Source organism: Myxine glutinosa, chromosome 11 (genome assembly GCF_964187855.1).
Source record: "Myxine glutinosa chromosome 11, kmMyxGlut1.1, whole genome shotgun sequence".
NCBI lineage: Eukaryota > Metazoa > Chordata > Myxini > Myxiniformes > Myxinidae > Myxine > Myxine glutinosa.
This window is the reverse complement of record NC_136271.1, coordinates 134,196,776-134,214,536: the sequence shown is the minus strand read 5'-3', so window position 1 is coordinate 134,214,536 and position 17,761 is coordinate 134,196,776. Positions and strand designations below refer to the sequence as shown.

Sequence of the window (17,761 nt, the reverse complement as noted above, 5' to 3'; positions counted from 1 at the left end):
ATCGTCCTGAGAGCTGACAGACAACTGTTTGCCACCATGATACTCATCGCCAAGACAAGGAACCTCGACATGCAACTTGTCCTTTGTCACCCACTAGGGCCGTTACCATGGTCTTTGGCAAACGTTGATGGGTCAATGAAAAAAACGAACAAAGCTGCACTTGCGAAACACATGGAAGGTCTTGTGGAACCAGCCGAGAGCGTTGACAAGCGAAGTGCAACAATAATTGATGCGATGGCTCTCATACAAAAGATGCATGGCGAGAACGACACGTTCGAAGAACTATCTGACCGCATCCTTGCTGCAGCGCTTCACGCTGGTCAAGGCAGTGAGCGCATCGATGTTGTCTTTGACACATACACAGAAGAATCCATCAAAGCAGCTGAGCGTGTGAACCGCGGTTCAAATGAAGGCATCAGTTTCAGCGAGATCAGACCCGCACACAAAATCATGAACTGGCGGCGTCTCCTTGCTTGCAGCCAGACAAAGGAGAAACTGGTTGTGTTTCTGGCGGAGTCGTGGAAACATGAAACAAATCGCGAAAAGCTAGGCAACAGAACACTGTATGTCACCTGTGGTGAAAAATGTGTGGTACTGACCCGCGATAGGTGGAAGTTGGTGCAAGCACTCGAATGTAGCCACGAGGAAGCAGACACGCGTATGTTTCTCCACGCAAAGCACACCGCTACCCACTACAAGACGATCATCTTAGTGGCAGATGACACCGACGTTCTGATCATCAGTCTTCATCTCAGCAGAACCATCGATAGTCAGCTCTTCATCAGACGAGGAACAAAGGTTCGAGTCAGAATGATCGACGTTGGAAAGTTGGCTGCGGTATTGGGGTCTGGAGTTTGCAGTGCATTGCCAGGGCTTCATGCATGGAGCGGGTGTGACACTGTGAGTGCTCTGGCTAGCCAAGGAAAGATAAAGGCTTTGAAGCTTGTGCAAGCGAATGAGCTGTATCTTCAAGCATTCACAGATCTGGGATCTTCGTGGAATGTACCAACAGACGTCTTCAATAGCATTCAGGCCTTCACGTGTCAGCTGTACGCCAAGAACACGAAGATCGTCGGTGTTAATTCGCTCCGTTATCACATGTTCTGTGCAAAGAAGGGCCAGATCGAATCTGGACAATTGCCGCCTTGTGAAGACTCCTTGATGCAGCATACGCTTAGGGCCAACTATCAGGCGGCTATCTGGCGACGCAGCCTTGAAAACCTACCAGACGTCCCAACACCATCAGCAGGACATGGTTGGGAACTCGATGATGGCGGTTCGCTCACAATCCGATGGATGGCGGGTCGACCAGCTCCAGATGTCGTCTTGAATCTCATCTCATGCACATGCAGAAGGACGTGTCGACCGTCAGATTGCCCCTGCATACTGAATGGGTTGAAGTGCACTGTTGTGTGTAAGCTGCAGGGATGCTCCAACATGGTGCAGGATGATGCTATCGTGGCTCAGGATGCCAATGACTCTGATGGCGACTCTGATGATTAACTTTGTGTGCACTGTATATTGTATAGCATATGTTGTTCTCTATTATAATGCAGGCCAAATTGCCTGAAAATCTTTATAGACAGATAAACGGTTTAGCAAAATGTATAATTTGGAAGATCATACCGGTGTTATTTGACTAAAACATGACATGTTCAATGATACCTCCGCTTGCTTATTAGGAATATACATCGTATGGTGTTAAAATCAGCTCCATACGTCTTTCCAAACTCTAGTAATGAATAATTAATATAATTGGCGGCCATTTTGAAATCCAAGATGGCCACCAAAGTGCAGATTTCCTATGTAACAATTTCCGCCTGCTTATTAGATATCGTATGGTGTTAAAATCCTCTCCGTACGACATTCCTAACTTGCGTTATCGTCAGAATAGCTAATGCCAGCGGCGGCCTAAGTCATTTTATGCCTCTTTACATTTATTTGTTGTAAACTCGTGGTGGATGATATGTTTTAGTTTTTGAGTTATTTTTATAGACAGATAAACGGTGTAGCACAATGCATAATTTGGAAAATCATACCAGTGTTGTTTCACTAAAAAAAGTACAAGTCTAATAATAAAATATTGAAAAATATATGATTTTTTTTCGATAATTGATTTTTATAATAATTAATCTAAAACAAAATGCTTCATATTATTTTTTATTTAGACGGTACACATCGGACGTATATTTAGTCGTCAACCGCACATCGATAGCTAGTATAGAAGTCCAGATACACGTGCAACAATGTACCCCACCAAATGGGCATTTTCGAGCTGGGTGGTTTCAAAGATGGCGTCCATCCGGGCACTAATCTACCATTCTCAGATGTCCATCACACCTTTTCTGACACTTGAGACATTGGTCTAATGGAAAATCATAATGAGAATTACTCCCCCCGCCGGAGCATTACTTTTGGTCTGGCTCAAGGACTATTCTGGGAGAATGTCCTGTGGACAGATGAGACCAAATTAGAGCTTTTTGGTGGAGCACATCATCTCTATGTTTACATAAAACAAAATGAAGCCTTCAAAGAGAAGAACACCTTCTCTACAGTCAAACATGAAGGAGGTTCCGTGATGTTTTTGGGTTGCTGTGCTGCCTGTGGCACTGGGTGCCTTGAATGTGTGCATGGCATCATTAAATCAGGAGATTACCAAGGGATTTTAGAGTGCAATGTTCAATCCAGTGTCAGAAAGCTGGGTCTCCGTCGAAGGTCATGGGTCTTGCAGCAGGACAATGACCCCAAACACACTTCAAAAAGCACCCAGGAATGGTTCAAGACCAAACACTGGACTGTTCTGAAGTGGCCAGCAATGAGCACAGATCTAAATCCCATTGACCACCTGTGGGGAGATCTGAAAACAGTAGTTGGAAGAAGGCACCCTTCAAATCTGGGAAAACTGGAGCAGCTTTGACAAAAAGAGTGGGCCAAACTGCCAGTAGCGAGGTATAGAAAAGCTCATTCATGGCTATAGGAAGTGCTTGACTGCAGTTATTTTGTCCAAAGGTGTGCTACCAATTATTAAGTCTTGGGTGTCAATAATTTTGTCAATGCCATTTCTTTTTATTTTCTGATTTAAAAGGATATATTAAGTTCTGAATCTTAAACAAAGGTTCTGTAATATTAACAATGAAATAAAGAATTGTGGAGACCAAATCCTTTTGTCAATTTCAACTTATTTTTAGAGAAAATTGTGAGTTATTTGAAAAAAGTGCAAGGGTGCCAATATTTTTGGCCACGACTGCAGATAATAGGTTTAAGGTGTCCTGTCTCAATCTGTTCGCCCCTGTGAACTGGACAAGGAACTCGATAGGAGATCGTGCTAGACTGTGTGCTCTGCAGACTACGAGGTGGAGGGGTCCGACATGATCCTGATCATCTGACATGATCCTGCAGACCTGATCATCAATTAGATCAAAGAAACAAGGGAATTCAACCTTTCTCAGATATCTGCATGGACGTGTAGGATTTGTCCATATTTGATATGACATCCAATTATCAGCACGCAGGACAGTGATTGATGTGCTGCATCAGTGACCGAGTCAATATTTGGAGTACCTGTTGCATTCCAGCATGTGGAAGAAAGCGAATGGTCTGCATTCCCTCCCAGACTATAACTTAGTCCCTCCCCATCCATTGACAATGGGAAAAGGGTGAGGGGAGATAAAAGCGTGCTTTCCTCGCAGGGAACCTGGCGTCTTGGTGTCTTTTGAATCTCATATTGAGCTCTCCCATGTAGCACCTGGAATGCTCAATGGTTCCCTTCTGTCCATCAGGGGACCCTCATGGTTGAAAGCTCAAGTCCTACTGCAACTTGTTCTCCATCCTCTGCCTTTCCCCCTCTCTTGCCTGGTTGAGTGATTGAATTTATATGTAGTAGCATTCCATAGGTGGTGTAGTTTATTTAATGTCAATTTTCTTGTATAACCCGTTTTTAGTTCACCTGGAACGAAGTTCAGGGGAGCTTATGTGCTGGCGCGTTGTCCTTCCATCAGTCCATAAACACTTGAAACTTCTCCGAAACCGCTCATGGGACTGCGACCAAATTTGGCACAAATTATATTTGTTGTATTGTGACGAAAGTTTGTTCATGGGATTTAAAAAAAGAATCGGGGTCTAAGGGGGTTTACCGGGGTCAAAGTGGATCCAGGTTTGACCCCCAAAAATAGGAATTTGCTTTTTCCTCTGAAACTACACACTATTTCGATGAAACTTGACCACAACCTTCATCACTCGAGATGTACCTAAGTTTGCTCACGGCACAAATAAAATCAAAGTCTCAGGGAGTCTATGGGGGGGTCAAAGTGGGTCCAGGTTTGACCCCCCAAAATAGGTATTTGTTTTCTTTTCTGAAACTACACACACAATTTTGATGAAACTTCACCACAACCTTCACCACCCATGCTGTACCAAAGTTTGTTCACGGCATTAAAAAAAAACTGCCCCTTTTGTGGTCTACGGGGCGTAGGGGGTGGAGGGGGGGGGGGGGATTGCCCACCAAAATAGGTATTTGCTTTCTTCTTAGAAACTAAACACACAATATCGATGAAACTTAACCACAACTTCCACCACCCATGATGTACAAAAGTTTGTTCATGGCATTTAAAAAATCTGCCCCTTTGGGGGGTTCTACTGGGGGTTGCCTCCAAAATAGGTATTTGCTTTCTTCTCTGAAACTACACACGATTTCTATGAAACTTGACCACAACCTTCACCACCCGTGATGTACCAATGTTTGCTCAAAGCATTAGAAAAATTGGGGTCTTAGGAAGTATATGGGTTGGGGGAGGGGAGGGTTGCCCCCCAAACTAGGTATTTTTTTGTTTGTTTGTTTAAAGTCTTATGATAATGTTAGTATGATTCTACATGCTGCCCTGTCTTCAAGCAACCATTGAAATTGGTTTGAAATACCCTAAGTCGGTGCAGTATACTGTTTATTCTACCAGGTGAGCACCAGGGGTGTTGCCCCTATGTTTGTGTTCTGGCTTTTCATACAACAGCATCTTGGGTTTATAACTTGCATATTCCTTGAGCGATGGTGTGGGTATGGCGTTACTGCAAATTTACTGCGCTGATGTTTGGGCCAAATTTAAATCCGTGGAGGATTCAAGTAATCCTGATTTATAGTGGTATTAGACCCATGAGAGATATTGACCTCCGTTAACCCTTCGATGTGGTACTGTGTGAAAGTGATAGTGCATCTATATTTGAAGTTTATGCTTCACCATGGTCAATAATTGCTTCATTATGGCTGTGCCCTTTCAGATGGTTATCAGCCATGTGCCAATATCTAGCCATTCTGGGAATTTGGCCAGGATACCAATACGTTGGGACAAAAGGATGAATTAGCAGGAGCAATACCTGAGGAGAGGAAGTGGAAGAGAAGCTGCTAACCAACCTATCAGCAATGAGAACGAACAGCAGGCCATGCTTCTGCTCTTTGTGGGAGATACTTTCATGATTGCTTTTATAGGCATCACGCCAACAGTTAAGATGGTAACCTAGCAATATAAGTGACCAAAGAACATCTCGATTCAAAGTGGCTTGCCAGAATAAACTGAACGCACCCAAAACGATACTTCACCCACCAGTCACCACTGTGAAAGAAAAACTCAGCATACATTCTAGCCTTTTTCCATGTAGTTTCCAGCAAGTGTCAATACTTTCCCAAGTCGTGAACCTCCGCATGTCACTGCATAGAACTTAACTTATTGGATGTGAAACATTTAAAAAAGCAAAATAATTTTGATGCTTTCATACATTAATTTTGATTTTGATTTTTGATTTTAATTAAAATTTTAAATTTTTATTTTTTAATTTTGATTAATTTTTGATTATAGCCTGGTGTTGGCTTAGCGGTTAGGGCGCTAGCTTGGGATCCTAGGATCCTGAGTTCGAATCCCGGTCGATTGCTGAATTAACACCAGGGTGGTTGACTCAGCCTGTCATCCTTCCGAGGTCGGCAAATTGAGTACCAGCTTGCTGGGATGAATGATCATGGTGTGTACCACATTAGAATAGGTACACCGTATCCCTGCGCATCGTAAGAGGCGACTAAGGGTTGGCATCAGGAAGGGCATCCGGCCATAAAAACATTGCCTCAAACAGGGCCCCATGAGGTCATGGGGCCTGCAAGGCCAACCCCCACTCTAGCGGGGAAAATGGCCTTAAAACGATCATTCATACATTAATTTTGATGTATGAAAAGTGGCACCATCTATCTTGCAGTTTATGTTGCAAATTGAGTGATATCTTGGATTAATGGAAAGAGGCTGTTTTTCAGAAGAGAGAATCTCCTTGAGAATAAAGGCAATTCTTGTTGAACACGAAATTGGTCTTTTCAGCATACCAAACAGCTGCCCAGACCATCATGCCCTCCCTAGTGTTTAACATTTGCTATAAATAATCTCTGGATCAAATGTTTTAGAATGCCTAATCCGTGCCAATGCGTGTCCACTGGATAAGAAATATTGCAATCTGGATTCATCCGAAAACATAACAGACCACCAAAATAGCAAATCCTTGCTCTAACTCCTGTGTCGACATTCATACATTTGACATGAGCAGGAGTTCCCTTTGAGCCATTTACTTGCACAGCAAACTTTAAGAAGATGCCATGTGATGTCGTTTGCTGGTTTAAATGGTGCATAGAACGAGCAATGTCAGCATAGATTTTACATGGATCATTATAGACTTTGCTGATCATTCTTCAATGGGTCTATTGTTGACAACTTTTCGAAGATTCTTTTAATCGACCAGTAAAGCTAAGTAAAGCATGGAAAACAAGCAAAACAAGAAGGGCACTCTGTAGAGCACATACCTCCACCACCAGGATGACCAGTTTATGTTCTGTATCTCACTGATGGGCCAGACCTGCATCTGGGCCATGCAAAATTTGGTGGACAGTTTGGGTGTGTGACAAGGACGAATTGATCCAGATACGAGAATTTTTTTAAAGTGGTTCTTTGCCATTGAGTGTAAGGGCCAAAAATGATATATAGCATGAGATTTGAAAAGGTTATGGACAAGTTATGACAAATGTTGGCAAATGAGTTGGGTAGTTGACGAGAACAAGCTGATTAGGTTTTGGTGTGTGGCAAGGCCAAATTTAAATTCCTGGAGGATTAAATTAATCCTGATTTATAGTGGTATTAGACCCAGCTGAAATATGGACCGACATTAACCCTTCAAGATGGTATTGAGTGAAAGTGATAGTTCAGCCTCCTTTGAATTTTATGCTTCACCATGGTCGGTAACTTGTAGTTGACTTGTAGTTGTCTAAAAAGAATCTCCCACTTAACATGCACTGGTGTTCATGACATTCTAAAAAAAATAGCCTCGAGTGGGATGACGGTCATCTCTTGAGGTTGTAGTTCAGACCTTTGCAGATTTTGGGGGGGGATGGGAGGGGGGAGGCTGGAGCACCCCTAACCCTCCTGGGAATCCCCCTGATATCATATTTTAAAAAAATCTAAGACTGAGCGATCCTGCAGATCATCAACTAGAAGGGTTGCATCGGGTTTCAAAGCAATCAGTTGGTAAATAAGGGATCAAAACTTTGGGGGGTTCCCGATCCCCCGCCCCCTCCCTGGCAGCGCCCGTGATCCGGAATTCAAAAATCGAAACCTGAGTGATTGTGTGGGCTTCTATCTTGTATTCATGTATCAAGTTTCAGAACAATCTGCCAGGTGATAAGGGAGGAGTAGGAAAAATAGCAAAAAAGTTAACGGACGAAGGACAGACGACGATGACCGGACAGACATCCAGGAATCATGACCCATTTTACAAGTTAATCAATTCAAGAATCAAGATGAGATGACCTAATGAAGAGGTAGAACAATAAAATAACAAACCCTCAAGATAACATCAACACCCTCCAAGACAAGAAGCGAAGGCAGAGAAAACTCAATTTAATTTCTGAACCTTCCAATTTGTTATTCACATAGCCAAAACAGCAGACAAGGTTTCATGTCCTCTTAATTTGCCAACAAATATTCAATAAATGTGAATGAACAACGGTTAATGATAATAAAAAATACAGGCATGGTTTTTAATCCTCTGCATCCTCTGTAGAACTTAACACACACTTCCAAAACACTGCGGCTCAATATTCATTGGTCAAGTCGCTATCAGAGAACATGCCCTTCTTAATTACATACCAAGCATTGACCTATCTATCCCCACCCTGGCCACATTTCCCTAGCTTTGGGCACATTTAAACGAAAAAAACTGTGAGCTGGTATTATTCACACTTTAGCAATAGTAATACACGGCTTTCAAAATGACGTAATCTGCCCCAGAGGCTTTCTGATCAACTCAGCCAAAACATTGATATCTTGCAGCCTGTCTTGCAAAACCTCCTGCCGATTGGGCCTGTGCATGGCCTGTGGATGGCCTGTGGATGGGCACCTTCTATCCAATCTCCCTGATCATCCCTGTCAGTCAGTGGACTTTGAATCTTGTGGGATTACCTCGTATGAATATGGCAGTCTTGGCGATTTATTTAATGAAATCTGCAATTGGAAAGACAATGCTGTCATTCCCACCATTCAGGCAGACCTCCCCGAGGGAAACAACGTATCTGGTCTGCATGCTTCTTATCACCGATGTGAAGGTCATATCTGGGGCTTGTGAATGCATAGAGAAAGTTAATAATTATATTGTTATTAATTGTGTTTGGGAGGAAAATGGGGATGGGGAGTGGGAGCTGTATGGGCATTATAAATATATATTCTTGTTTGGTTCTGAGGCCAAAAGATAAATTATACTAGATTTTGCATCTATTGGTAAAAGGAGAAGTGTGTGTTTGTGTGTGTGTGTGCATGTGCTCTCCACTGCCGTGTTATCCAAGACTTGTACGAACAGGAAATGGTACGACCTCGACACCTCATCCACTGATATTTTTCGTATTTCCTATATTTCTGAGTCTGATTTGCATTCAAGACAAGAACAATTATGGTTAACCACTTTGAAATTGCACTCGTTCATCTAAATGCTGAAAATTGTCTTTAAAAGCCCATTTCATTTACAGAATTTGCATCAGCAAAGGCATGTTAAAAATGCCCGGCAAGTATAACCGGGAAAGTGCACCTTTTGGTCCATCACTGAAAACGCACACACGGCGATTGAGCAAAAGGTCTCGTTCGCATTCATACGTCATTTTGAAAGACCGGTATTGATCTAGCCCAATATCTTGTTCAATCTCACATGTTACACTACATCTCCAATTTAAATGTCCAACAAGTAAAACTAGAAGGGCACTCTGTAGAGCACAAAACTCCACCACCATCCCTTACTGAACAATAGAAGCACATATTCTCAGTATATTTCTTGCCAAAAAAAACCCCCCCAAAAAGAACAGCTCTGCAGTTTCTATATGAAGTGCATTTGCTCAAGGAAAAGAGAAGACCAAGGTAGTGATAGTTTTATATGTAATGCACAAATTAACTGTTAATAAAATGGGTGATTACACTATTTCGGGGAGGGGGTGGGGATTCTGTTTGCATTCTTGGAGCAAATCACTGACTGTTACAATAGAAGGGTTTTGAGATGACGCAGCCCAAGAGGCAAGCCAAGAGAGATAGCAATTCCTACAAACAAGCGATGATCAATATGAAAAGGTGAACGCCGTTTTTCACTAGTTAAATTCAGTGAGTATCACCACGTTTGTTTTTTATACTTTATTTTTGATTATTATTATCTCCGCAACCGAAGGTGGACGGACGTTATGTTTCCGAGTGTCATGTCTGTTTGTGAACAAGATATCAAAAAGCTGTGGACAGATTCGGATGAAATTTGGTGGACAGGTTGGGTATGTGACAAGGACGAAATTATTTAATTTTGGTGAAAATCCAGATCTGGACAAGGATACTAGAATTTTAAAGTGATTCTTCACCTTGGTGTTGGCTTAGCGGTTAGGGTGCCGGCTTGGGATCCTAGGATCCTGGGTTCGAATCCCGGTCGATCGCTGAATTAACGCCAGGGGGGGTTGACTCAGCCTGTCATCCTTCCGAGGTCGGCAAATTGAGTACCAGCTTGCTGGGATGAATGATCACGGTAAGTACCCCGATTTAGAATAGGTACACCGTATCCCTGCGCATCGTAAGAGCGTGACCAAGGGTTGGCGTCAGGAAGGGCATCCGGCCATAAAAACATTGCCTCAAACAGGGAACCATGCTAGTCATGGGGCCCGCAAGGCTAACCCCCGCTCTAGCGGGGAAAAATGGCCTTAAAACGATCATTCATTCATATTTTCTTCACCATTGAGAGATGGAGACATAAACGATATATAGCATGATATACCAAAAAGTTGTGGACAAGTCATGACAAAACTTGGTGGATGAACTGGTTAGGTTACAAGAACAAGCCAATTAGATTTTGGTTCAGGTCCGAATCCAGATCCAGCCTATCAGTGGGATACAAAACTTTAAATGTTCAACTTGGCGGAGGCTCTACCGAGTATCATTCTGGTTATTATAATTATTAAATTAGTTCCTCCTTTGGGTTATTATAATTCAATTAGTTACTGCATGGAGATGGTGAGCTATCACCGGCACCATTAACAAATTACAAATTTATGCCCCAGCTACATTGCCGAACGTCAGGCCTGGCCTGTCGGTTCGTGAAAGACTTGGACCAATGTTTCCCTGGGCCACCCCACAAGAACGTGGTGGGAATAATTGTGGCCGTCAAAGAATGCGTTACTCCTTTACTTCAACACATCGTAAAACAAGTAGGTGCTCCTGCAAGTAACCTCGTAGTGATACCTGAGCCCCTACACTTAGACTTAGAGGCAGAGCAGGTCTAAATACGCCGAGGTCGACAATCTAAAACAAAAGGGCGAGTTCAAATAAATAAATGTATCATCGATTTGTCAAAACGCAACAAGGAAGAATAATTATCGTCTAACTTCAAACGCATAACGTGATTTAAACGCGTCCCCTGACGAATTCGAATATCGACGGGAGAGTGATCAATGTACCTAACCTTGAGAGGAGGAAGAAGAAGACGACGACGACCAGGAGAGTGATCAATGTAACTAACCTTCAGAAGAAGAATATCGGTAGTTTGAGGCGATGAAGGCATCATAAACTACTCCATGCATAACTTATTCGCAATAAACCGATAAAATGACATGTTATTACACATGTTTACCGGACACAAGTCCAGAAGCTCGTCTTAAGTTATTTATTTCAACAACAACTGCAGAACGTAATGAGCGACCACAAAGAAAAAACACGCACACAAAAATCGGTGAGGAATAAAACCAGATTGAGGAGCGAGGCCATCCCGCGTGAAAGGGATTCATTCGTTACTCGGAAGCCAAACAGACTACGGTCTCGACTTAAGATGTAAGCGGAAACCGTCATCGAAACGCCGGACGAGTGACTATTCGACACCGTAGGCCTGGGCCTACACCAGGAGCTTGTCAGGGGATTACGACGCCAAACGGCAAAACCGGATAAAAATCGAAACGCATGAACAGAGCTTTTGGACACAAGTTCATCGAATTGGTAAACTGACCGGCTTGGCGTAACAGCAGCCACCGAGTGGAGGGACAGGGAAGACCAGAGCAGCGATTGAGTCAATCCGCCATTTCTATCCGCGGGGCGCGGCTATTACTATTAGAAGAGCAGGGGGCGCTTTCACTCTCCCGCTTACCCTGCTTACCTCACACAACACGACATTTAAACTGCGCTTTACCGCATCATTCGTACCCTGCATCATCATCGATCGTTGCTTTTGTTTCTCGTGTTTTTATCGGTGCGATTTAAATCTTGTTGGTTGTATTATGATTCCGCCCGTTTTCATTGTCCCTTTTTAACGTCGCTTTTCTCCCTTCCTGCTTCTCAAAGGATTTCCTTCTCTTTTGACTTTTCCTAACCCGTCTCGGCCCCCACGACGTCCTTTCGCTCTCTGTTGACCGTGCTCAAGGTCTGCTGGAGCGACAACGCTTTGAGTTTCACGAACAGGTAACACCAAAGGAATGCATGTTCGAGGGTCTGCCTGACTGTGTTTGCTGAATTCATTTTTGCTCCGAGAGTTCAAGATTGCGCATGAACGATGTGTGAGGTTAAAGTTCAATGGTGGATGAGGCTTTGATTTGAAAACTATAAACCCTTTAACGAGAGTAACTGTGTACCTGATGCTTCATTGTACTTTGATTGAATACAGTCTAGCCTCTTGTATTATAATCTCCATTTGGTTGGATTGATTCATTCCCTTATATAGTATATTATACCCTTCATTCCCCTATATAGTACCCTATATAGTACCCTATATGGTATAGTACCCTTCATTCCCCTATATAGTCCCCTATATTGTACCCTATATAGTTTAGTAATCTTCATTCCCCTATATCTTCATTCCCCTATATAGTACCCTATATAATATAGTACCCTTCATTCCCCTATATAGTATATTGGAAGTATAGTATCCTTCAGTCCCCTATATAGTCCCCTATATTGTACCCTATATAGTGTAGTAATCTTCATTCCCCTATATAGTACCCTATATAATATAGTACCCTTCATTCCCCTATATAGTACCCTATATAGTATATTGGAAGTATAGTACCCTTCAGTCCCCTATATAGTCCCATATATAGTACCCTATATAGTTTAGTAATCTTCATTCCCCTATATCTTCATTCCCCTATATAGTACCCTATATAATATAGTACCCTTCATTCCCCTATATAGTACCCTATATAGTATATTGGAAGTATAGTACCCTTCAGTCCCCTATATAGTCCCATATATAGTACCCTATATAGTTTAGTAATCTTCATTCCCCTATACATTTATTCCCCTATATAGTACCCTATATAATATAGTACCCTTCATTCCCCTATATAGTGTAGTACTCTTCATTCCCCTATATAGTACCCTATATAATATAGTACTCCATTCCCCTATATAGTACCCTATATAGTACATTGTACCCTTCATTCTCCGATGTAGTATTGTACCCTTCATTCCCCTATATAATACCCGATATAGTATAGTACCCTTCATTCCCCTATATAGTCCCCTTTATAGTATATTGTACCCTTCATTCCCCTATGTAGTATTGTACCCTTCATTCCCCTATATAATACCATACATTCCCCTATATAATACCCTATATAGTAATAGTATGGTACCCTTCATTCCCCTATATATTACCCTATATAGTATTGTTCCCTTCATGACCCTATATAGTACCCTATATAGTATAGTAATCTTCATTCCGCTATATAGTACCCTATATGTTATAGTACCCTGCATTCTCCCTCTATAGTACCCTATATAGTATAGTACCCTTTATTCCCCGATAAGACGATTGATCTCGTACCCTTTACAGGAATTCAGGAATGTAAAGCAGCTCTTTGGTAAAGGGAACACACTGGGTGGTTTGCCAGTGCTGCCCCAGCAGCACCGGCGGAGTCCAGGGGGGTGGGGGGGCAGGGTGGCAATTCCCCCACGTTAATTTTTTTCAGTAGTTTACAATTAAGATTTAAAACATCCTGTATTTAATAGTGAGTAACAATAACGAGCGTAAACTGTATTTGTGATTTCACGCACACTGTAACTGCACTAACAAACGATAATTTTGGAAGGCAGACCTAGCTACCCATTATTAATATTAAGTCTTTGCCCCCCCCCCCCCTGCCCACCTTAAATGGAGAAGTCAGACTACAGCTATGCCAGCAGGAGTAGTCAGGGCAGGAATCTGTAATTTGTTCAGGATGCCGGCGATAGCTCACCAACTCTATGCAAAACACACCATGAGATCTTTAACGTCCACCAACTCGTGCTAGCAGATGGAACACTCGGCTTTACTTGCATTGTCTGGGGAGCGATTACAGCTTCAAGACTTCTGGGGTATGTCTGTATCAGCTTTGCACATCGGGATTTGGAGAGTTTCTCACATTCTTCCTTGCAGATTTGCTCAAGCTCTATCAAGTTGGATGCAGAGTGTTGGTGAACAGTAATCTTCAAGTCTTTCCACATATTCTCAATGGGATTCAGGTCAGGGCTTTGGCTGGGCCACTCAAGCATTTTCACATTCTTGTTCTGAAGCCATTCCAGTGTTGCTTTGGCTTTATGCTAGGGGTCATTGCCCTGTTGGAAAGTAAATCTTCGCAGATTAAGGTCTTTTGCACTCTGAAGCGGGTTCTCCTCAAGGATTTGTCTGTATTTCGCTCCATTCATTGTTCCCTTTATCCTTACAAGTCTGCCCGTCGCTGCCACTGAAAATAATCCCCATAGCATGATGCTGCCACCACCATGCTTCATGATAGGGATGGTGTTAAGATGGGTGATGCGCTTTGTTCGGTTTGCCAGATGTAGCGCTTTGCATTCAGGCCAAAGAGATCATTTTTTGTCTCCTCGGACCACATGATTTTTTGCCTCATGCTCTCAGAGACTTTCACGTGCCTTTTTGCAAACTCCAGGCGTGCTGTCATGTGCCTTTTTCTCAGGAGTGGCTTCCCTCTGGTCACTCTCCCGTAAAGCCTAGATTTGTGAAGTGCTGCAGAGACTGTTTTCCTTCCGGGAGGTTCTCCCACCTAAACCAAGAAACTTTGTAGTTCTATCAGTGGTCATTGGTTCTTGTTCACCTCCCTGACCTTCCTTCTTCAGGTCCTTCTTGCCTGGTTACTTAGTTTGGTTGGTCGGCCAGCTCTTGAATGTGTCACGGTACTTCCATATTCCTTCCATTTTCAGTTGCTCTTGGCAACTTTCAACACTCTAGACATTGTTTTATACCTTCCCAGATCTATGCTTCCTCAATTTATATCTCTAAATTATATGGACAGTTCCTTGGACTGCATGGTAGTGCATGTCAGAGCAGAAACTCTATCAACTGTGGGACCTTATATGAAAAGGTGTCTTTCTTTCTAAATCATGTCCAATCAATTGCAGTGGCCACAGGTGGACTTCAATCAAGTTGTAAAGACATCTCGAGGATGATCAAAGAAAATTGGATGCACCTGAGTTCAATTTGGAGTGTCATAGCAAAGGGGTTGAATACTTACTGACTCAAGACATTTGCACTTTTCATTTTAAATGAATTTGTTAAAAAAATGTCTAAAAAATAAAAACCACTTTGACATTACGGGGTATTTTCTGTAGTTCAGTGACAAAGAAAATCTCAATTTAATCCAATTTAAATTCAGGCTGTAACAACAAAATGTGAAAAAAGTCAAGGGGTGTTAATACTTTCTGAAGGCACTGCATGTACTGCCATTTAAAGTTTGAGGTATTGCCATTACTTTCTCTGAACACTGCACTGTCAGCAAACGAATTGTGTAGAAGTTTCAACATGTGACAGACATCCAGTACAACATGTACCCTTTGCGAGGGGTCTGCTGAATGAGGGAAGGATGGGTCCAAGATCCAATTTTCATATTTGCACTCGGAGAACGCATCATTTTGAAGTGGCACAAGGGTCCATCACACGTCAGAGACATTGCACATACCCATAGGGCCGTTGTGCAACCTGTGGAAGGCTTCAGTGATGCGGTTTGCAAGTTCCTACCAAGCCATGCCATCTATCAAGAAATATGCAAATGTAATTTTTCAAGATTCTTTGACTGATACAGCCATGAACACGAGCACATCTTTGGCAACTAGTGTTGAATCATTATATGTTCTACTGCCGACATCAACGTACCCATTAAATCTTCCATTTGCATACTCTAAATGCTTACAAAGTACCATATCACCGGACACGATAGCACAAACGGTCTCCTTCCCCTTCGTTTTGTTGTCCTTGACCCATGCTTGAAGGGCAGCAAATGCTGTTTTTGTGAAGTTAGGATCTCTTTTTACGCTGCTGTACCACCGCCTAATTTTACGAGGTGAGGAAAGGCCATTTAAATGTCTCTCTCACATAGTCATGCCTTTGCTGAGTAGAACTGCAGGCAGCATCGTGGCAGATGATTTCAGTTCTTGAAGAAAAGCACGAGTGTTTTTTTATTTTTTCACCTTATTCTTGCAATTCTTGTGCGCTGCGCTTGTGTGCTTGTGCGCTGATTCAATGTGCGCTGAGTGGGTTCATCAAAAATGTAGTGGTCTGAGAGGGTCATTAACCAGTGTGGCAGCTACATTCAAATGTAAGGTGTGCACAGAGGGAGCTGCAGATGGAGGAAATGTTGAGTTGGATCTTGGAGACGGCGTGAAGCTGGAAGGTGTGAAAACATTTTGCTACCTCGGAGTCATGCTGAATGGAGAAGGTGGATCAGACTCGGCAACAGTTGCAAGAGTGAGATGTGCACGGAAGAAGTTTCGGGAACTGAGTGGCGTGCTGATGAGGAGGGGAATGTCGTTGAAGCTGAAGGGAAAGGTGTATGCTGCATGTGTGAGAAGTGTTATGATTTATGGGAGCGAGACGTGGGTAATGAACGTAGAGCAGCAACGAAGGCTGGAATGGGTGGAAATGCGAATGGTTCGGTGGATGTGTGGAGTATCGTTGAGAGAGAGGAAGACAAATGATGAATTACGAAAGATGATGGGAATAGAGCCTGTGATTGATGCTATGAAGAGAAACAGGTTGAGATGGTTTGGTCATGTGTTGAGGAAGGATGAAAGTGACTGGTTGAGAAGAGTGATGGAAATGAATGTAGAAGGAAGTAGAGGACGGGGAAGACCAAGAAAGACTTGGCTAAAGATGGTGGAAGAAGAAATGCGGGCAAGGGGGTTAACAAGGAGAGATGCAGAAAATAGGGCAAAATGGAGAAGATTGTCATGGGGACCGCAAGGCTAACCCCCGCTCTCACAGGGAAAATGGCTTTAAAATGCATGTTGTTGTGTTGTTGTTCTTGCAATTCTTGCGTGTTTCTTGTTCTTGCAATTAGGAGTTATCTTCAGGTCTTATTTTCTTGCAAGGAAGCTCCAAGTGAGTCCAAGTTGGTGACATTGTGTTTCAGGCATCCTTATTTCTCCTGCACTCTTTTCAGTTCTTTCCTGCAATTTTCCAACTGCACAGTGACTTCATTAAGCTTACGTTTCAGCTTCCTCAGAGTCTCAATAGTAGCATAGGAGTGGTCTTGTTGGGTACTGCTGTCAGCGGCTGGTGTTTTATCTTGGCAGGAAGACTCACTACTTGTGCTGGAACGCAGGATGTTTTCCTCTCATAGCAGATGTGTTCCTGGCAACTGATGCTTTACGAACTGTAATTTTCTGAAATGGAAAATTGAATATATAAACATTATGAAATAATAATTCTCATTGTTTAGAAAGATTTTTAAGAAAGCACAAAAACATTCAATAATAAATCAGTTGGCCTATTTAATAATCTGTTATGATTACCTTCTGAAAGTGATCAGCAAAGGTAAAAATAGTAGGTGCTGCAGTCGGCCTGAGGTGAACATTCTGACCAGTTCTTTCGCAGCAGTCTTCGGTGAAGTGGTTGTAGCAAAGATGAGACCTTTTTGTAGGTGTCCAGCTGTCCCTCTTCATGCTGATCACCCATTTTCTCAATCTCTCTGGATCACAGTTCAGAAACCTTTCGGTAATAAAAATAAATAATATTCAGTGGGCCTAAGCTTGTGAACAAGAACATGAAGTTACAGTAACAAAGTGCTCACCAAGTACTAGGCCATGCTTCTCCAATTTAATAAACCATTCTAGTATTAACGAACGGCACTCAGTAGAGAGCATATCTCCGCCTGGTGAACAGTTTACGTTTTGTATCTCGGAGTAGACCAGAAAATCACAATACAGAATCGTATTTAATCAAAATCAATCACAGGAATCACCATAGATCCAGTCTT

At 42.6% G+C, this 17,761-nt stretch overlaps 2 protein-coding genes across 8 annotated transcripts in view; one reads left to right on the top strand and one right to left on the bottom strand.

The window, feature by feature from the left end:
- LOC137436839 (protein phosphatase 1B) overlaps positions 1-11,652 on the bottom strand; it is a 74,263-nt gene extending 62,611 nt beyond the window's left edge. Inside the window, exons 1-2 of one of the 2 annotated variants that reach the window (XM_078787155.1) lie at positions 11,527-11,635; positions 7,630-7,684 (exon numbers count right to left, since the gene is read on the bottom strand). The gene's annotated coding sequence lies outside the window, so the exon portion shown is untranslated. Of the gene's footprint in view, positions 1-7,629; positions 7,685-11,526 lie in introns of both variants that reach the window. The other variant, XM_078787154.1, reaches the window with a different exon arrangement.
- DHRS7 (dehydrogenase/reductase 7) overlaps positions 11,608-17,761 on the top strand; it is a 33,239-nt gene continuing 27,085 nt past the window's right edge. The window contains exons 1-3 of one of the 6 annotated variants that reach the window (XM_078787157.1): positions 11,630-11,738; positions 11,859-11,975; positions 13,930-14,015. The gene's annotated coding sequence lies outside the window, so the exon portion shown is untranslated. Of the gene's footprint in view, positions 11,976-13,929; positions 14,016-17,761 lie in introns of all 6 variants that reach the window. The other 5 variants (XR_013625053.1, XR_013625054.1, XM_078787158.1 and 2 more) reach the window with 5 other exon arrangements.